We start from the raw sequence: 22,970 nt of genomic DNA on the forward strand, positions 1-22,970 counted from the left end.
ATATTTTATTTGTACAACTAGAGCTGTGACGTGAAGTTTTGTGGCACTGGTTTCGATTACAGGTTATATGGTTTTAAATGGAAAGTTATGACTTCCGTTACATGGCGTTAATACGCACTTCTGATGACGTCACAAAAGGGTTTGAAGCGTTTCTTGGATATCATTTGCCACAAATTTTCGATTCGAGCATGCAATCTACTTCTAGTGTTGTCTGTAGGACAGTCTTATGTCTGTTATCAGATGACCCTATCCTACACACTTGCAACAGACGCTCCTGTAGCACAAGAAGTAGGGAAAGTTGTTCTGACATCGTTTGAATTACACAGTCCGGTCACATTAATGTGACCACCTGACAAAAACCTGAATAACCACGTTTTGCAGCGTGGACGCGCGGGAAGAGACTCAATGAGGTTCTGGAACGTACCGACAGGGATGAAGAGCCAAGCCGATTCGAGTCACGCCTGTGTGCTATGTTTCTCGGCTGAGGATCCATAGCTGGAACACCCAGATCGAGGTGGTCCATATATTCTCGATTGGGTTTAAAGTCGGTGGTGGGGGGGGGGGGAGGAAGGGGGGAGAAGGCTGGTGGCCAGGATGGCATGCTAAACTCGGCGCTCTTCGAACCACGCACGTACACTGCAAACTGCGTGATACGTTGCATTGTCCTGCTGAGGAGAAACAAACTGCAGATACGGGTGGACATGGTCTCGAAATATACATGCATACTTGTGTTGATTCATCGTGCCTTGCAGAATGACGAGATCTCCCAGGGAATAGCACAAAAACGTTCCTCAGACCATAACGCTTTCCTCAGACCATAACGCTCGTTCCTCCTGCCCGGACCCTTTCGACGAGTTTCGGAGGGTGTTTGCTTTCAGACGTTTCACTCCGTACGCGCCAACGGCCATCTGTCCGATGGCGCATAAAACGTGATTCATCTCATCAGGCCATCTCTCGCCACTCAGTGGACGTGCAGTTGCGTTCGTCGCCTATGATCAGCGGTCAGCATGTGTGCATGAACCGCGCTCCTGCTGCTTAGACTCATACCCAGCAACGTTCGCTGTAAGGTCGTCGAGGAGACACTGTTGGGGTTTATCTGGGCGGTCAGTTGCTCACCATTTGCAGTCCATTCGCCAGCACACGTCTCCACAGCCGTCATTCATCTCTGTTATCTATGGCCTGTGATGCACCACAATTGCTTCTGCGCCAATTTGGATAGCGCCATTCTGCCAGGCACGATATAATTTGACCACGACGGCACGCGAACGATTTACAAACTTAGCCGTTTCGGAAATTCTTCAAGCCGTGCCCCTAAAGCCAATGATAGTGTCCTTTTGAAAGTCTAAATTGCGGATAATAATTGACTTACCCTCGCACATACCCCATCGTACATACCCGCTATTGTTAGTGCTGCCACTTGCCGTCTGTAAGTGGTTTATGTCGAACATAGGAGGCGGTCACATTACTGTGACTTCACCGTGTAAAATATAATCTTTGATCGTCATGGTTGCGAAATACTGGCACGGGTGATCAGTTTAGCTTTTGGAGAAATCTAGGACACGCGAGGTCATACTGATCATAAGACTTATTCTAAGATAGAGACTGAAGAAAGGAAAACCTACGTTTACATTATTAATAGATTGTACGCGTTGTTTATGATGGGGTGTAGATGCAGTCTGTAAATGTTTACCTGTTTAAAGTCAGTACCGCCATTAGACTGCTGTTTATTTACTGTGTTACATTTACACTTACACAATCATGATTTCGGCTTCAAAGTGTCATTATCAAGTGTTTTAAGTGTTATAAATTGCCTAAGATGGCTTCCTCTCGTATTGAAATACGCTATTAGACACTGTAAATAAACAACAGTCTGCTGGCCGGTGTGACCGAGCGGTTCTCGGCGCTTCAGTCTGGAACCGCGCAACCGCTATGGTCGCAGGTTCGAATCTTGCCTTGGGCATTGATATGTGTGATGTCCTTAGGTTAGTTAGGTTTAAGTAGTTCTAAATTTTAGGGGACTGATGACCTCAGATGTTAAGTCCCATAGTGCTCAGAGCCATTTAACCATTTTTTGAAACAACAGTCTGATGGCGGTACTGACTTTAAGGAAATATACTTTGACTGTGACCCGCATTATGAAAAAATTGTAAATGTTTACTTCAGTATTACCCATTTTTGAGTTGGTGATGCAATCAAACGGCATAGCGCAGTATGATCTTCATACTCGTATAAATTTTAAAACGTGAAATTTTAATGTATCGGTTTTTAACGTTTTCCTCAGTTTCAACTCCTGAATGACAGTACGTAATATTTCGCCGCTTCGGCTGTATTCTTCTATCAGTATACCGACTGCCATACATGCACGCGGGACCTGCAAAATGACAGCAAAATCAGAACATAAGTTCAATGTTTTTCACCAACGATGCTACAGGCGAATTTTGAAGATTAACTATCGCGACAAAGTTCCAAACGAAGAGCTGCTGAGAAGTGATCTACGCAGCCTACTTAAAATCGTCCCTGAAACGAAACTGAAGTTTCCGGGGCGCGTTCTACGCATTAAATATGAAAGAATCCCTAAATCAGGAAGTTGTGGAAACTAACAGGTGGATACAGAAGTAGAAGAAAACTTAGTAATATCTGTAAACGGACATTTGCAATCGATCTTTGATGCACGGATGTGAAGTCTGAGGAGGCCGAGAACTTGTCAGCTGATTGAGTTCGCTGGCAGAAAATTGTTGCCCGATGTGCTACCTAGCATCAGAGGAACTAAGCCATAGACTTTACGCAGAACCAGAAGTTTTTTCGGATTTTCTTACAGAAACCTCGCCACTATCTGACTACGAACTTCGTTGGAAGGTACATGCTTAGTGCTGATGAGTAATCTCCCATCTGTTTGATTTACTTATTTATTTATCAACGTACATGGGGATATACGAGTTAAAGCTGTTTGGTCATATAACGAATCAGTATATATATCACAGAGCACTTATTAGAAAATGCACAAAGGAAAGAATTAAACAACTAATAAAACTGAAAAAGAGAGAGTACACGAGTAAATAACATATTACAGAGAAAAATACTGAACTACTGCAAGAAACTCATGTACAGAATAGAAGTGTGCTACAAGGATACCTTTCAACTTGGATTTAACTACTTCGCGGTTATCACTCAGTTTTTGGAATTTTGCTGGACGCCTACCGAAAATGAATCCGTTGAATAATGCACACCTTCCTGTAAATGCTTAAGGAAATATTATTCGAGTGCGTTTCGTTTTTCCTTCTATTATTCACTGAATCAATGTAGCAGTTTCTTCTGAAAGAGTTAATATTCTGAACAACAAATTCTATGATGGAATCCATGTACGAGGACAATAGAGACAGAATTGTGAGACACCTGAACAGCACCCTACACGCAGTTAGCGAACTGACACCGCGGATGACTGACAGTTCTTTCCTGGACTACGAACATTCTTCCTGAGTGCATAGTAATTGTCTCTAAATCTGACACAATACGACGTAACAGAGTGAATGTACGAAATATGACAATCATTCTCGTTTCAGTGTCAGAGATATTGGAGGTTACTCTTACAGTGAAGATGGCAGCATTTAGATTCTCCACCGGTTCTTGAACGTATTACTTCCAAGAAAACTTTCCATATGCCCACAGTCCTAACAATTTATAATGGTTGACATCACTAATGTCACCATCTACCTTATTAGCTGCAACATTTACGTTACGTTCCACATCTTTCACAATGACATTTGTATCATCTGTAAAGATAAACATTTTTGAGTCGTATGCCATGTTTAACGGCTGATAATTATTGGCATACACCTAAACAAACGGCGGATTCACAACTGAACCACATGCGTCTCCCACTTTTCTCGACTCGAGTCAGATTCAGAGTAGAAGGTTGCCTTTCATTGTCAACAGGCGGGCTAGGTAATAACTAACAGATAAAAGTTACTATCTAGCGAGTCGAAAAACAACGTTCTGCTTCCTACTTTCCAATTATGGAAATTTGTGGTATGTTCCGATGGGATAAAACTGATGAAGTCATCGGTCCCTAGGTTACACATTACTTAATCTAACTTAAACTAACTTACGCTAAGGTCAACAGGCACCATGCCCGAGGGAGGACTGTCTGCTGTGAAATTCTTTAACCTGGTTGTAATTATTCTTCACAATGTGGTACAGCTCCTCCTACATATTTTAGTACTGCTTTTTTACCCGAAATTTGTTAATGAGAAAGAGAGACTGACAACAGTTTGAAGATATGAACTATGTTTGTCGTTCAATTTGTCTATGTTATTATATACGCTTGGTTTCAAATGCCTGCATTCCAAGTGGTTCTTATCTCTAAATCCTTTGTTTACTACCTTGGGATATGGTTCTGCCTTGATTGCTTTCAATTATACTGCCTGTACATCATGACCTAATAGCCTATGAGTAAGTTGTCTCACACTGTCTCCATTAACTATGTAATAGTGTATGAAGGTTTGTGTACGATTGTGCCTGTGAACTCTAGTTGGAAAATACACTTTCTGTGCTAGGTGGTTAATACTATTTTCTCTGGAGAATGAGTCTGAAAGTTTCTATTGAAATGACTGCGCAAGAATTTCATGTTACTTTTAAGAATCGAGTCTAACAAAACTAAAACCCTGTACTCTAAACTACTCTTGCACAATCTCCAAATATTTGTCCTTTGCAGAAATGGCTCTGAGCACTATGGGACTTAACATCTGAGGTCATCAGTTCCCTAGAACGTAGAACTACTTAAACCTAACTAACCTAAGGACATCACACACACCCATGCTCGAGGCCAGATTCGAACCTGCGACCGTAGCGGTCGCGCGATTCCAGACTGTAGCGCCTAGAACCGCACGGCCACACCGGCCGGCTGTCCTTTGCAGAATTTTAATGTATCAACTCTTTTGAAAACTAATAATTCCTTCTAGCCCAGCGGTCTGTTGCAAGTCTTTCAATTGGGCTCCACTTCCGCCACTTGCGCCTCCTTAGCCTACCAAGTAATCGTATTGGGACAGGGGACCTACAGCTTAACGCGGAATCCGAACCACGTATCGTCCCTGGAGAATCCTCACATCTTTGAGAGGTGGAGGCTAGGTAAAAGGCAAACTGAATATTCCGTTATCAGACCGGAATTCGATCCCATGACCTATAGTTCTCCATGCATGCGCTTTAACACTAAACTACCAACCCCGACTAACACTACATTTGAGGTAAGTGGCAACTCGCGACTTGTGCAACGTAATTCTGATAGGGTATACCCCTCGAAAGTATAGGCGTCCTGAAGTGGGGGTTGGGAAGGGGGGAGAAGGGCATTTCTTCTCCCTCCCCCCCCCCTCCCCCCATGCAACCTGGAAAATAGATCATTTATTTATTACCGTTTTTTGCGCCAGCTACAAAATATAATTCTGATGGCATTACGCATCTCTAAACTGACCAACTCATTTGTATCAATAACGACAATTTTAGAGCCTTGCCCTATTCTCCCCTTCCCTCTTGGTAAATTTCTGCGGACACCCATACTCCAAGGAAGATAAAAACACACCGAAGTGACGAAAGTTATGGGAGAGCGATATGCACATATAAAAATGGCTGGGCAGTCATTTGTGTTCAGGTGATTCATATGAAAAGGTTTCCGACTTAATTATGGCCGCATGACGGGAATTAACACTCTTTGAACGTGGAATGGTAGCTGGAGCTAGACGCATGGGGCATTCCAATTCGGTTATCGTCAGGGAATTCACTATTCCGAGATCCAAAGTGTCAGAAATGTGCTGACAATACAGAATATTAAGGCATTACTTCTCACCACGCACAACGCAGCGGCCAACGGCCTTCATTTAACGACCGAGAGCAGCGGCGTTTGCGTAGAGTCCTCTGTGCTAAAATACAAGCAACACTGCGTGACATAATAGCAGAAATCAATGTGCCAAGCATGACGAACGTATGCGTGTGGACAGTGGGGCGAAATATGGCGTTAATAGGCTATGGCAGCGGACGACCGACACGAGCTAACAGCACGACATCGACTGCAGCGCCTCTCCTCGCCTCGTGATCATATCAGCTGGACACAACGCGACTGGAAAACTATGGCCTGGTCAGAAAAGTCCAGCTTTCAGTTGATAAGAGTTGATGGTGGAGTTCGAGTGTGGTGTAGGCCTCACGAAGCTACGGACCCAAGTAGTCAACAGGGCACTGTACAAGCTGGTGTTGGCTCCACGATGGTGTGGGCTATGTTTACATGGAATGGACTAGGTCCTCTGGTGCAAAGGAATTGATCATTGGCTGGAAATGGTTATATTCGCCTACCTTGTGACCATTTGCAACCATTCATGGATTTCACGTTCCCAAACGGCATGGAATGTCTGTGGACAGCAATGCGCCATGTTACCGGGCCACAATTGAAGAGCTTATTTCAGTAGTGGTACAAGTCCATTTTTGTTCATTTTGAGATATAGAGTCCTAAAGTTAAATGAGCGCTGAAAAATCTGCAGTTGAGATACCAGAAATATTTAAGCATATGTCTTCTTGCTAGTGATGAACCTTTCTTTCTGTTTGTTAGGATCATTAATTTCAGAAGCATTATAGGCAGAAAAGTTGAGGTAATGGACTTGTATCACTATTGAAATAAGCCATTCAATTGTTCGTGGCTGGTTTGAGGAACACTCTGGGCAGTTCGAGAGAATGATTTGGTCACTCAGGTCGTGCGGCATAAATCCCACCGAATATTTATGTGACACAATCGAGACGGCATTTCGTGCACAGACACCTGTAACAGCAACATTCCCGATGTTAGACGGCTACAGACACAGCATGCACCAGTATTTCTGCAGGGGACTTCCAATGACTTGCTGAATCCATGCCACATCGACTGCCTGCGCTACACCGGGCAGAAAAGGTCTCACACGATGTTATGAGGTATCGCATGACTTTTGTTACCTTAGTGTAATGTCAGGTCTGTTAGCAGTTCGTCTACTTCACCTTTAATAGCCCTAGTATTTTGACGAAGCAGGTTTGCTGCGCATTTTGAGTTGCATTTCCCCATTAGGCAGGGGTAGCTTCTACCTGACTTCATCTTTCTATTCGTCATCTCTGGAATTTGTTCCTGAATGAGCGCAGATCCACCATCAAGAGTGTTACGGTCTCTGTACTATCCGAGTGGTGATACTACTAAACAGTTAGTTTTCCATATTTTATTGCGTTACGTATTTATAACGAAGTTTACTAGCGACATCTTGGAATTGAGAGCAGAGCTATTTTACATTTGTCAGAACTCAATCAAATATTTTCATTTTGTCTTGAAATAGGAAGTCATTGACTGTCTATGAAGTCTACAAAACATTTATACTCTGCTATTACTGTTGATAAACTTTTTGCCTTTGTTGACAATATTCATGCATATTATTAATAATCGTTTAAATAAAAAATAGTGCGGATGTGAACTGTTCATTCATCAGCTAAGTACTGCATGTGCTCCACGTCTGTCGTTTTAAATTTTACAAATATTTTCATAGCTTCTGCAAATTCACAACCACAAATTTTCAAGACTTTATGGGGCTAGGAAAAATTATTATATACCTTTTTACTCCGTTTTAGAAACGTGCTATGTTAAAACAAATTATTTAAAGAATTAGTTTTTAGTCTTGTGTGTATCAAATTTTTGAATCTATTTCAAGCATTTTGATGATATTACAACGGAAACATGCGGCAAATATCTGGATCATTTCATTTTCTCTTCACCTGAGTCAGCCAATACATTGATTTCTCCTACGATTATCTCACGAAAAGAAACGGGGAAACAGTAGTCGTACACAAAGTAACTTCCCCACATACAAAACACGAAAACAGGTTATTATTATCTTGTCATCTAGTTCCGACATATGTTGAAAGTTTTATGTCTGTAACTCATCGGGAAATGACTGAGGTAAACGAAGTACCCTCTACTGCACACCAGACAAGAAAGCGAGTTAATATTTCACTGTCATCGAGTACTGAGCTATGCTGAAAGTTTCAAGTCTCTAACTCATCGGGAAATGAGAGTGGTAAACAAAGTACCTTCCTCCAAACACCAGACAAGAAAGAGATAACACTGCATTGTCATTAAGTCCTGAACTATGTTGAAAGTTTCAAGTGTCTAGCTCATCCCGAACAGACAAGAATGTGACCTAATAAAAAGTGTTAAGATGTTCTGCGTCTCCCCCTAAACTATCAGACCGATTTCAACCAAACTTGGTACACATATCACAGACTGGAACGAAGCGCTGTGGATGTAAGAACCATCTACCTATCAAAGGGGTAGTGGTGAAAAAGTAGTGTATACCACGCGAATACCCATATCTTATTCACCCAATATTTGAGAATGAGAGCACTTAGTAACTTTGTAAGAGGCTGTTTAGGTTTTTATGTTGGTAACGCCACGTAGCGCTCTCTATTAAAATAGCTGACTGCGCTGTGTGCAGTCTGTGGCTGGTTGGACTCGTTGTTGGAAGTTATTCGCCAGTGTAGTGTTGGGCAGTTGATGTGAACAGCCCGTAGCGTTGGGCAGTTGGAGGTGAGCCGCCAGGAGTGGTGGATGTGGGGAGAGAGCTACCAAAGTTCTGAGATGTTAATTGGAGCGGACGATCTGTACGTGTGTCCGTCAGAAAAAGAAAATCTGTTAAACTGGACGTCAAGAATATATATATAATATATATATATATATATATATATATATATATATATATATATTTCATTTGCTAACTATATGCCTATTAGTAGTTGGTGCCTTCAGTAGTTAGAATCTTTTATTTATCTGGCAGTATTGGCGCTCGCTGTATTGCAGTAGTTCGAGTAACGAAGATTTTTATGAGGTAAGTGATTCATGAAAGGTATAGGTTATTGTTAGTCAGGGGTATTCTTTTTTAGGGATTATTAAAAGTCAGATGGCATTGCTCTAAAATATCGTGTGTCAGTTTAGTAATGATCAGAATAAGTAAAGAGAAAACTGTCTCAGTACGTTCAGTTTCACTCTGGAGTTTGATAATCAAGTAACGTAGAAGTTTTACCAGCACAATCACTCTTTTCATTTAAAAGGGAAGTTTCAAATTGCAACAAAATTTACACAGAGTTTCACACCTTTAAGAAACTTTTTCTCCCTGACAGCCACCGGAAAATGATGGAAGAAAATAGGTTTACCACTTACTACATTTTCGCTGTCCATACAGTAAGACTGCCGCATCAGGAATGACTCTTAATTTATTAGTTCTTTACTGCTTACTGTATTCGCGACACATTTTGCAAATGGACAGTGTCTTGAAAGGAGGATATAAGATGAACATCAACAAAAGCAAAACAAGGATAATGGAATGTAGTCGAATGAAATCGGGTGATGCTGAGGGTATTAGATTAGGAAATAAGACACTTAAAGTAGTAAAAGAGTTTTGATATTTGGGGAGCAAAATAACTGATGATGATCGAAGTAGGGAGGATATAAAATGTAGACTGGCAATGGCAAGGATAGCGTTTCTGAAGAAGAGAAATTTGCTAACATCGAGTATAGATTTAAGTGTCAGAAACTTGAACTCGGTAGGGAAGTTAGAAATTCTGGAAAGGGAAAGGCAAAGGCTAAGTATAGATATAGTAGGGGTCAGTGAAGTGAAATGGAAAGAAAATAAGGATTTCTGGTCAGATGAGTACAGGATAATATCAACGGCAGCAGAAAATGGTGTGACGGGAGTAGGATTCGTTATGAATGGGAAGATAGGGCAGGGAGTGTGTTACTGCGAACATGTCAGTGATAGCGTTGTTCTTATCAGAATCGACGGTAAACCAACAGCGATAGTTCAGGTATACATGCCGACATCGGAAGCTGAAGACGAAGAAAAAAATGGTTCAAATGGCTCTGAGCACTATTGGACTTAACATCTGTCGTCATCAGTCCCCTAGAACTTAGAACTACTTAAACCTAACTAACCTAAGGACATCACTCACATCCATGCCCGAGGCAGGATTCGAACCTGCGACCGTAGCAGTCGCGCGGTTTCGGACTGAGCGCCTAGAACCACTAGACCACTGAAGACGAAGAGATAGAGAAAGCTTATGAGGGTATTGAAAGGGTAATACAGTAAGTAAAGGGAGATGCAAATTCAATACTCTTGGAGAAATGGAATGCAGTTGTAGAGGAAGGAGTAGAAGAAAAGGTTACAGGAGAATATGGACTTGGGGCAATGAATGGAGAAGGGAAAGACTAATAGAATTCTGTAGTAAATTTCAGCTAGTAATATCGAATACTCTGTTCACAAGAGGAGGAGGTATACTTGGAAAAGGCCGGGTGATGCAGGGAGATTTCATTTAGATTACATCACGGCCAGACAGAGATTAAGAAATCAGATACTGGCTTCTAGTGCATACCAAGGAGCAGATATAGAGTCAGACCGCAATGTAGTAGTGATGAAGAGTAGGCTGAAGTTTAAGAGATTAGTGAGGAAGAATCAATAAGTAAAGACTGGGAGGTACGGAGATACTAAGGAATGACGAGGTACGCTTGAAATTTTCTAAGGCTATAGATACAGAAATAAGAAGTAGCTCGGCAGGCACTAGAATTGATGAGGAATGGCCAACTCTGAAAAGGGCAATCACAGGTGTTGGAAAGAAAAACAAAGAAGGTAATTGCGAAGAAACCATAGGTAACAGAAAAATTCTTCAGTTGATTGATGAATGAAGTACAAAAATGTTCAGGGAAATTCAGGAATACAGAAATACACGTCTTTGAGGAATGAAATAAATAGGAAGTGCAGGGAAGCTAGAGAGCTGCATTAAACCAGTCTCTGGACTGAAGACTACAACAACAACAACAGGGAAGCTAAGGCGAAATGGCTCCATGAAAATGTGAAGAAATCGAAAAAGAAACTCTTTTTCTGAAGGACTGACTCAACATATAGAAAAGTCAGTATAACCTTCGGTGAAATTAAAAGCAAGGGTGGTAAGATTAAGATTGCAACGGGAATTCCACTGTTAAAGACAGAGGAGAGAGAGGATACGTGGAAATAATATATTGAAGGCCTCTATGAGGCGGAAGACGTGTCTGATGTGATAAGAAACAGAAGTCGATTTAGAAGAGATAGGGGGATCCAGTATTAGAATCAGAATTTAAGAGAGTCGTGGAGGACTTAAGATCAAATAACGTAGAAAGCATGGATAACATTCCACCAGAATTTCTAAAATAATTGGGGGAAGTGGCAACAAAACTGCTAGTCATGTTGATATGTAGAATGTGTGTGTCTGGCGACATACCGTCTGACTTTCGGAAAATATCATTCACACAGTTCTGAAGACTGCAAGAGATGACAAGTGCGAGAATTATCGCACAATCAGCTAAATAGATCATTCATCCAAGTCGCTGACAAGTATAATACAGAGAAGAATGGAAAAGAAAACTGAAGATGTGTTAGACGACTATTAGTTTGGCTTTAGGAAACGTAAAGGCACCAGTGAGATAATTCTGACGTTGCGGTTGATAATGGAAGCAAGACTAAAGAAAACTCAAGACATGTTCACAGGATCTGTGGACCTGGAAAAAGCGTTCGACACTGTAAAATGGTGCAAGGTGTTCGAAATTCTGAGAAAAGTAGGGGTAAGATACAGAGAGAGACGGGTAATATACAATATGTATTATAATAAGAGTGGACGACCAAGAACATTGTGCTCGGATTAAAAAGGGTGTAAGACAGGGATATAGTCTTTCGCCCCTGCTATTCAATCTGTACATCGAAGAAGCAATAATGGAAATAAAAGAAGGTTCAGGAGTGGAATTAACGTTTAAGGTGAAAGGATAACAATGATAAGATTTGAGTAAGACATTGCTATCCTGATTGAAAGTGAAGAAGAGTTACATGATCTGCTGAGTGGAATCAACACACTAATGAGTACAGAGTATGGATTGAGAAAAAATCGAAGAAAGACGAAAGTAATGAGAAACAGTAGAAATGAGAACAGCGGGAATCTTAACATCACGATTGATGGTCACGAAGTAGATGAAGTTAAGGAATTCTACTACCTAGGCAGCAAAATAATCAACGACTGGCGAAGCAAGGAGGACATTAAAAGTAGACTAGCAATGGCGAAAATGACATTCCTGCCCAAGAGAAGTACAGTAGTATCGAACATTGGCCTTAATTTGAGGAAGAAATTTCTGAGAATGTACATTTGGAACACAGCATTGTATGGTAGTGAAACATGAACTGTGGGAAAACAGGAACAGAAGAGAATCGAAGCATTTGAGATGTGGTGCTACAGACGAATGTTGAAAATTATATGGACTGATAAGGAAGAGGAGGTTATGCGCCGAGTTGGAGTGGCAAGGAGTATGTGGTAAACACTGACAAGGAGAAAGGACAGGATGATAGGACACATCAGGTAATGACTTCCCTCTATAGAGGGTAAAAACTAAGTGAGGACGTAGGTTGTCACATGAAGAGGTAGGCACAGAGAGGAATTCGTGGCGAGCCGCATCAGAAGACTGATGACTACAAAAAAAAAAAAAAAAAAAAAAAAAAAAAAAAAAAAAAAAAAGAAGGCGAGGGAGCAAATTTGTAAATTTCCCCCTTCATTTCCACAGGAAGCTCCTCGGGGTGTGCCTTAAGTAGTTGAGGTTAACGACGAAAGTATAAAATCCAGCGCCTCCCGAATGTGAATCCGTTGGCTTGCCCTCTGCTGCATCTCGTCCCGTCGAGCCGCTGTAGGGTGGCGCCTGCAGCCTGTTTGGGGCAGCGGGGACCACGGATAGCGTCATCGGGTGTCTTCTCCGCGCGTTAGCCGCGGTATTGGCGCGGTCAAGGCGAGCAAGGGGCCTCTGCTGGCGCCAGCTGCCGATTTCACCAGAGCCGCTCACGTTTTGCGACGCCGTGGTCTGGAGTGCCGAGCCCGTGCAGAAACTGCGGCTTTCCCTTCGCCATTACTCCGGGCGCGCGCACGTGTTTCGCGGAGACCGGTTTTGCTGTTCGCCGAGGCGCTGTCGGAGACCAGTGAAGTCACCTGCCGATTCGGCCTCTGTTAGTACTGAGAGCCGAGTCCAGTCCGCCAACCAAAACAACGAGGCACTCAAGTTCACTAGCAGTACTACCCTCATGGCTGTGTGTCATGTTGTTGGTGTTGTCGTTATGGTCTTCAGTTCGAAGTCTGAAGTAGTTTAGCATTAAGTTGGTGCATAAGTTCGTAGCGTTTTTCATAAGTGTAATAAAGACAACAGGTACACGTAACAGTGTTGTCATCAACAGTACATTGTCCTTCGCTAGTCACAGCGTTATGCCAACGGTGGGGTAACTTTTCTATTCCGCGACTGTGGAAAACACGTGGTCTTGCGGCGAAAAACTTATGACGCCGTGTTCGGAGCGCATGTTCGCCCCGAAAGGAAGTTCCTTGAAGGTTCTTAACATCTGAAAAAATGGCTCTGAGTACTATGCGACTTAACTTCTCTGAGATCATCAGTCGCCTAGAACTTAGAACGAATTAAACCTAACTAATCTAAGGACATCACACACATCCATGTCGGAGCCGGGTTTCGAACCTGCGACCGTAGCGGTCGCTCGGTTCCAGGCTATAGCGCCTAGAATCGCACGACCACTCCGGCCGGCTCTTAAAATCTGAGGACGCAAGATCAACTGAATAGCGTGCGTGCGGAATGATATCCCAACCCAACTCCTGTGTAATGTTTTCTGTATGTCTAGCAGAATGCGGGCGGGCGTTATCGTGAAGTAACATTACTTTACACGGTCTTCCTGGTCTTTGTTCTTGGACTGCGTCTGCAAGGCGATTCAGTTGTTGACAATAAATGTCAGCAATGACGGTTACACCTCGGGGAAGCTATACATAATACATTACACCGTCATTGTTGCACCGGGTGAATAAAATTATCTTTTATGGGTGCATGCAGGCCTTTGTATGGAGAGTTGCTGCTTTGTTTGGGCTCAACCATGCCTTTATTTTTGCTTATGTTAGCGAAAAGACAGCATTTACTGTCACCAGTAACGATATAGGATAGGAATGGTCGGTGTTGTTCATGAGCCAGTTGATGACTAGCAACTAGCAAGCAGAGATGCACATAGGCCACCCATTGATTATTGCGATTTTGGTTTATAGCGTAGTGTATCCATACACTCGATCCATGAACCTTCCCCACTGCATGCAAATATTGCAAGATTGTGGAATTATCACAGTTCATCTCATTTGCCAGTCCTAGTTTGGACTAACGTGGATAACAGTTGCTTAATTCGTTTAAACGATCTTCATTAAACCTCGAAGTCTTTCTGAACATGGAGAGTCACTGCGTTAGAACGATCCTCCTGAGACGAGAAAACCATTTTCTTGCAGTGCTCTATCCAATGGTATTGTCGACATGTCTGTCGCAAATATTTCTGGCTGCCTCAGTTGCTGTCACCCCTCACTCAAACAGAAGAATATTTCGGATATGTTTCGGTTTCTCCACTTGGGACTAGCGTTCACAGCCCCACTCACTGTCTCCAAATGACAAAATGACAAAATATAAACTCAAATAGGAACAGAGAACTACAAATAAAAAATTGAAATCGAAAAGTAAACCCATAGCAACGGGAATACCAACATTCAAAACCAAAACTTCGTGAACTTACGCACCAACCTAATAATTGGTTAAGAAGTTAATAGTAGTTCTCTAGTCTTTTCTTTCTGTTTTCATTTTTGTTTCTTTGTTGTAGTAATGGCTTTATGTCCCACTAGTGTAGTTTTAGATGTTTTTTTCGTAAGTAGTTACTATATATACACTTTTCAGAACGCACGAAAATATGAGTCGCATGGCCTTCGATAGATTTCCGGATAATAGGCTGCTACTGTGAAGAATGAATAAATAAATAAATTAAATAAATAAATAGTCCGAAAACTCCATTGATGTAGCTTTCCACGTGTGTATATCACGAGCAAGCCTCTCCATCTCTGCGTAACCACTGCAAAACACATCTATTTGAACCTGCTTACTGTTGTCAAACCTTAGTTTCTCTCTACATTTTGAAAGCACACATTGTCCACTGTTACCATATAGACCATTCCTTCATGTCTCAGAAGGTGTGCCACCAGTCGATATCCTCGTTTAGTCAAGCTGTGACACAAATTTCTTACTCTTGTTCAGTGTCTCAGTTGTCTATGGTTTCTATTTGGTCTCTCCATCTCTTTCTCGGTCTGCCTATTGATCTTCTCCCCATTGGTCGATAATTCATTATCATTTTCGGCATTCTATTTTCATTCATTTTTGTGACATTAGCACTCCATTTATTTCTATACTCCTTCATCTGTTCATTTATGCTTTCAAGTTTTATTTCTTGTCAAACTGTTGTAATCCTTTACATCTCATACAGTCTATAGCCACCAGCTTCTCTTATAATAACTGATTTCCGCAACTTGTATTCTTCGTCCATTTACAGCTGTTACTGTGCACGTCTCACTGACCTAAAGCATACACGGCATTACCGTCATTTTACTAAACTTTATTACGATTTCTTTACTGACCTTTATATTCAGTGTTCTGAGTGAATCTTTCAGTTATTTCGGTTTGTCTTTTTCGCCTGTGAAGGAAATAATATGTCCCGAGAAGTTGAGTTCATTCAGTCTTATTTCCTGGACGTTTATCACAATTTTGCTTGGGACTGGGTCTTGACAGTTAAGTTTTAGCCCTTGGCTGTTTTATTTAATCCATAAAAATAGATTTTTGAAGGACGTACTCGCTGTCAGCTCCAATAACTTGGCCAACATTCATCACCAAAGAGTGTTGCGGTTAGGTAATTTCGCTCGGTAAAGTTATAGATATGAAACAGTATTTCTTTAAGTCATTGTCTCAACATGCCATCAAATCACATTCTTTTCATAAGCCTAAATCCTTTGTTACTTTCACATTTTCTTTTTAGGCAATGGTAATTACATTGCTGGGTTACTCTTAGTATGCGATGTAGTTTGCCTCTCCCGTTTAATATTTCCCACAAAGTTTTCCTATTACTTTGTCAATTCCACATATTTTTCAGTTACTTGCCTCATGACGAACGTACCGTCTGAATAAGACCTCCCCTTGCTGCAACAAGATATTTTCTAAAATTACTGCGAATCTTGGTGTTTGTATCTTCGAAAATATTTGCCTCTATAATTTTCACAGTATTGTTATTCCTCTTTAAATGTACAACTCACTATGGCTAATTTCCCGCTGTTCGGAATTTCTGTTCTTTGTTGATAAAGAGAAGGAACTTAGGTTTCAGAGAGGACATGCATACACGATCAATTCGGCGTTTATGTTGCCACTTTCTAGTATCTTCATTTCATCTTTGTAACACATCCTCTAACTTTGTTTTTTTTTTCTATTATGTTCACATTTACGTCTTTCTACTCTTTAGGTATAATAACTTGTTCTTCTAAACTTCCATGTGCTTCATAATATTCTGTCAGAAGTTTCTTATGGCAATCTAACTGTTGAATGTTACTTATCACTTCAATCTTCATTTTTATGTTCATGTTCATTTTTATTCATTTTTTCTCCAATTCTATTTCACACTTATTCGTTACTTATTCGATCTGCTCATCTAATCGTAAGCATTATTGTGGTAGTATAAAATGTGTAAACCTTCTATTCTCTTCTTATCTGTACTCTTTATGTACACGTTTCACTTCCATACAAGAACCTACGTACTCGATTAAGTGAACCAACATTCCACGTTCCGAACTGTAGAAAGCCAGTTTTGTTTGCTTATTCTAATGGAAACATCGCTTTGAATAGTCCCCTCCTGGAGATCCGAATAGGGGACTATATCCCTTTCTTAAATTTTACCACAAAGATGCTGCTATCTTTCAACCATATAGTACTGCGTGTCCTCTACAAACGTAACAGCTGTAATTTGCTATGTCTTTCAGCCATTTGCAGTGCCAACATAGCAAGGCCATGTTGGCTAATGTTACAAGGCCACATCGTTCAATTGTTCTTGCTGTAACCTCTGCAACTATAGAAAAGGCTGCTGCGCCTCTTCAGGAACCACATTTTAGTCTGGCCTCTCCACTGACACTTCTCTGTTATGGCTGCACCAACGGTACAGTGGTCTGTTGAGGCACGCAAGACACCCCAACACCGCAAGGTGTATTTGTATGAAAGGAGTCGACTGTTGCAGCGAGAAACGTTTGAGAACTTATTTTTCATACTCACTTCACAATTTAGTTATCCCACGTATTATGATCAGTTCTAACATTTCATAAACGTTCTAGATATGCAAACAAAGTTTCTGCAAAATGATGGTACCTTAGGGTGCAGATTTATTGGGTTATGAGAAATATTTTTAACTTTCGTACCTGGCGAAACCTTACAGAAGCGTGATCTTCAATGCTAGATGCTTTCAACAGTTTTCACAACGAAATACGTACGTTAAGAACACTTACGGCAAGACGCTAAATATCTTCACCGAGCGATTGGAGTGGTAATGTTACTAATGACAGTGCCATTAAAACAGAGTCCCTACACACGATTTTCCGAAATTCCTTCACCAAAGAAGGCGAAATAAATATTCCAGAATTCGAATTAAGAACAACTGCCAACATGAGCAACTTAGACGTAGACATATAGGGTCTAATGAAGCAGCTTAAATCACTTAATAAAGGCAAGACCACCTGTCCAGAGTGTATACCAGCTAGGCTGCTTTCAGAGTGTGCTGATACATTAGCTCCATACTTAGCAATTATATAAAACCGTTCCCTAGTCGAAAAATCCATACCTAAAGACTGGAAAGTTGTACTCGTCACACGAATACTTAAGAAAGGAAATAAGAGAAAGCCGCTGAATTACTAACTCAAATCGCTAGCGTCGGCTCGTAGTAATGCTTTTGAAACATATGTTGTGTTCGAACACTATTAATAACGTCGAGAAAACGATTTATTGACAGACAGCTAACAAGGACTCAGAAAAAATCGGTTTTGTGAAACACAAATACCTGTTTATTCGCACGAAGTAATGAATGCTATCGACAGGGTATGAAAAATAGATTCCATATTTTTAGATTTCCAGAAGGCTTTTGACACCGCTCCTAACAGGTGACTTCTATTCCAATTTCTATGCCTGCAGGGTGTTGTCTCAGTTGTGCGACTGGATTCATGATTTCCTGACAGAAAAGACAACTGTTCGTAGCAACCGAATGAAGCAGAACTAATACCTGGTCTACCCCAAGGAGGTGCTACAGGCTCTCTGCCGTTCCTGATCTATATAAACGACCTAGGAGACAAGCTAAGATGCCCTCTTAGGTTGTTTGCAGATGATGCTGTCATTCACCATCTTGTTAAGTCATCAGACGATCAAAACCAATTGCAAAATGATTTAGATGAGATATGTATATGGTGCGAAAAGAGCCAACTGACTCTAAAAAATGGAAAGTATTAAATCATCCAATGACTACTAAAAGTAACCCGCTAAATTCCGCTACACGGTAAATCATATATGTATATATAAGGGCTGTGATTTCATCTAAGTGTTTAGGGATTACAATTACAAGTGAGTTGAACTGGAAAGCGAACCCAAGACTGCGATTTATTGGCAGAACACTGAGAAAATGGAACAGATATAGTAAAGAGGCTGCCCACACTATGCTTGTATGTCCTCCTCTGGAGTATTGCTGCGGGGCGTAGAGTTCACATTATATAGGATTGACAGAGAACATCGAAAAGTTCAAAGAAGCGCAGCTCGTTTTGTATTATCGCGAAATAGGGGAAAGAGTGCCAAGGGTGTGATAGACGAATTGAGGTGGCAATCTTTAAAACAAATGTGCTTTTCGTTGCGGCAGGATCTCATCATGAAATTGCTATCACCAACTTTCTGCTCCGAATGCGAAAATAATTTGTTAGCGCCCACCTACATAGGGAGAAATGATCATCATAATAAAGTGAGAGAAATCGGAACTCGAACGGAAATACTTACGTGTCCGTTTTCCCATTCACCGTTCGATAGTGGAACGGTGGAGAAATAGCTTGAAGGTGGTTCGGTGAACCCTCTACTGGGCACTTAATTGTGAATTGCAGAGTTATCATGTAGATATAGATGCAGAAATACTACACTTAAAAAACTTAACGTATGCCAATTTCCACAATCAAACATTAACGTAAGAAAAAGCAGAATGCAAGCCGAAGCCTCCTGTCTATTACAGACAGCGATATGTAGTTAACTCCTTTTACACAGTCTAAGACATCGGTTTTGACAGGTTAATTGGATAATTTTGGTTACTCGCAACAGTTGATGTCAAATCACGGTAGTCCGACTTCCAAAACCTGTTGAATGGCGTTAAAAAGAGAACACAGTTCCTTTAAAAACCACTCTTAGTTCACTATCTCGTCGTAATAAAACAGTACGACTATTTTCAGTGTTGCTTAATACTCTCCTCTTAGCGTACTTCAGCTTGACGAGAAACGTGTTCCAATAGGCTAGTTAGCCGGCCGGGGTGGCCGAGCGGTTCTAGGCGCTACAGTCTGGAACCGCGCGATCTGCCTCGGGCATGGATGTGTGTGATGTCCTTAGGTTAGTTAGGTTTAAGTAGTTCTAAGTTCTAGGGGACTGATGACCTCAGATGTTAGGTCCCATAGTGCTCAGAGCCAATGGGCTAGTTAGTTCATAATGTACCACCAAACCTCCCACCTCCTATTAAATATTAGACGTTAAATATGTAAGTGAGAAAAATTTGAGAATAGTTTGAAATTACGATTAAAGTTTGTTGTAAATCACTAATGAAATTATGGACGAGTATAACCTGAGTTGTTTGCATTCCGTTTTAAGCAAAAGCTAGTTTTCGACGCATCTAAATGTTTTGACGTCATATCTCCTGAACTATCAATAGTATAATCACGTAACTTCGCAAGTACATTCAGTGGTATGTGTAAATGTTATCTACGAAATGTGTTGTGAATAAAATTAGTAGTAAAGAATTAACCATTTAAAACATCACGTCTGATGCTTAAGTTTTAATGCACGAACAGCGAAAATGTAGTAACATTTGATGATACTGAGGGACAGGGAGGGGGGGGGGGGGGTGTCAGCGAGAAAACGTTTCGTTAAGCTTTGATATTACGTGTAAAGTATGTTGGAAGTTGCCTAGTGCTGTCATTCTCAGATATTGTATGAACAGAGTCTGAGAAATTTGGCGTGCCACGAGATACGCTGTCAAGACAGTTTCTAACTGTAATTTTTGTCTTACTCTATTAAACCTTTAACATAACTCTATATGTCTTAAATATGAATTACGACAGAATTTTAAATGGTTAAATTAGGTCAACAATTATATGAAATGCTGCAAATCGAATCTTTCTTGCCCGTGGAAGCCGTTAGGTAGGTAACCTGCAATTAGAATTGCGCAACATGAACCGGGTTAGCCGTTTAATAATATGAACTGCCGGTGTCGACAATTAAAAAAATACCATATATGAGTGTAGCCGATGCCACAAAAATGTCGAGCAGCGGTGCAAGAAAATTTGTACTTTTTCGTACCAGTCCAGTTCAATCTGTGTCGCAAATTCCTTTCTGAACTTGACGTAGGAATTGTACACACCACGAATTCGCTTGAGGAAGGCACTGGGTGCGATTCTGGGATGTTGTCTCTAGAATGCTCCCTTTTTAGCCCGCATTTTATTGGTATCTACTGCAGGAGTGTGTCGTGGTACTATTAAGTGAATATAAGCAGTAATGCCCATTTAACGACTTGTCTGGCAAACGGGAATCCCATAGAAAAAAGTGTTTGTAGCGGTGTTGTGATGAATACGCGGGCATTCTGAACACATTGGGCTGTTGAAATACTTGTGCTGCCTATTCCTATACAACGTTCCTAAAACAGTACCAGTAGTTCAGAGTTTTATTATTGTCTTTGCCACTACGGTGTGGCCGTGCGGTTAAAGGCGCTACAGTCTGGAACCGCGTGACCGCTACGGTCGCAGGTTCGAATCCTGCCTCGGGCATGGATGTGTGTGATGTTCTTAGGTTAGTTAGGTTTAATTAGTTCTAAGTTCTAGGCGACTGATGACCTCAGAAGTTAAGTCGCATAGTGCTCAGAGCCATTTGAACCAGAGCCATTTGAGCCACTACGGTTCACCACCCTTGAAAAATACATTTGGATAACAAGTCAGCGTTCCGAATAACAAGCTGGTGCCGCAATTTCGAAACGACCTTAATGTGGCCTTCACCTTTGGTAATCAGCACGTGTTTCGCATTCCTCGACAGAATGTTGTTCTTCTCGGTCGACACCGCTTTACACCGGCTTGTATGATGACTCATACCTCTGAAAGAGACACAGGTAAACCAGTTCCAATAGGACTCGTTCACATGTCTTGAGCAATACGGGGAATCCCTGAGGAGCTGCCTAACCGCCAGGCGCTGAGAGCGGATCCGGTGAATGCTGACATTTGTTAAGAAAAACCGTTGGATCCACTGCTCAGCACTTCGTATTTTTTAACTTTTCTCCTTTTGTGTCGCTTCAGCGACACAAATAATGTGGTCTCAGTAAAGTTTCGGCGTTAAATATGCATGAAGGCTTACCCTTGTTGTCATTCTCATACTGCAGTGCTTGACACGAAAAGTGAAGCACCCAGAAGACATCGTCGGATGGCAATATGACCTAGTGCAGGTGGTGCACTCCATCATTGTTCTAAATGGCTCAGTTATTATTATTCTTGTAATTATTACTGCTATTATTATTATTTTTATTATTATTATTTTCATTATAATTACTGAAAATTACGCTACTGGCCAATGAAATTGCTGCACCAAGAAGAAATGCAGATGATAAACGGGTATTCATTGGGCGATATATTATACTAGAACTGACATGTGATTACATTTTCACGCAGTTTGGGTACATAGATCCTGAGAAATCAGTACCCAGAACAACCACCTATGGCCGTAATAACGGCCATGATACGACTGAGCATTGACTCAAACAGAGCTTGGATGACGTGTACAGGTACAGCTGCCCATGCTGCTACAACACGATACCACAGTTCATCAAGAGTAGTGACTGGCGTATTGTGACTAGCCAGTTGCTCGGCCACCATTAACCAGATGTTTTCAATTGGTGAGAGATCTGGAGAATGTGCTGGCCAGGGCAGCAGTCGAACATTTTCTGTATCCAGAAAGGCCCGTACAGGACCTGCAACACGCGGTCGTGCATTATCCTACTGAAATGTAGGGTTTCGCAGGGATCGAATGAAGGGTAGATCCACGGGTCGTAACACATCTGAAATGCAACGTCCACTGTTCAAAGTGCAGTCAATGCGAACAAGAGGTGACTGAGACATGTAACCAATGGCACCCCATACCATCACGCCGGGTGATACGCCAGTATGGTGATGATGAATACACGCTTCCAATGTGCGTTCACCGCGATGTCGCCAAACACGGATGCGACCATCATGATGCTGTACACAGAACCTGGATTCATCCGAAAAAATGAAGTTTTGCCATTCGTGCATCCAGGTTCGTCGTTGAGTACACCATCACAGGCGCTCCTGTCTGTGATGCAGCCTCAAGGGTAACCGCAGCCATGGTCTCCAAGCTGATAGTCCATGCTGCTGCAAACGTCGTCGAACTGTTCGTGCAGATGGTTATTGCCTTGCAAACGTCCCCATCTGTTGACTCAGGGATCGAGAGGTGGCTGCACGATCCGTTACAGCCATGCGGATAAGATGCCTGTCATCTCGACTGCTAGTGATACGAGGCCGTTGGGATCCAGCACGGCGTTCCGTATTACCCTCCTGAACCCACCGATTCCATATTCTTCTAACAGTCATTGGATCTCGACCAACGCGAGCAGCAGTGTCGCGATACGATAAACCGCAATCGCGATAGGCTACAATCCGACCTTTATCAAAGTCGGAAACGTGATGGTACGCATTTGTCCTCCTTACACGAGGCATCACAACAACGATTCACGAGGCAACGCCGG

This window comes from Schistocerca serialis, chromosome 5 (assembly GCF_023864345.2).
Source record: "Schistocerca serialis cubense isolate TAMUIC-IGC-003099 chromosome 5, iqSchSeri2.2, whole genome shotgun sequence".
Taxonomy (NCBI): Eukaryota; Metazoa; Arthropoda; class Insecta; order Orthoptera; family Acrididae; genus Schistocerca; species Schistocerca serialis.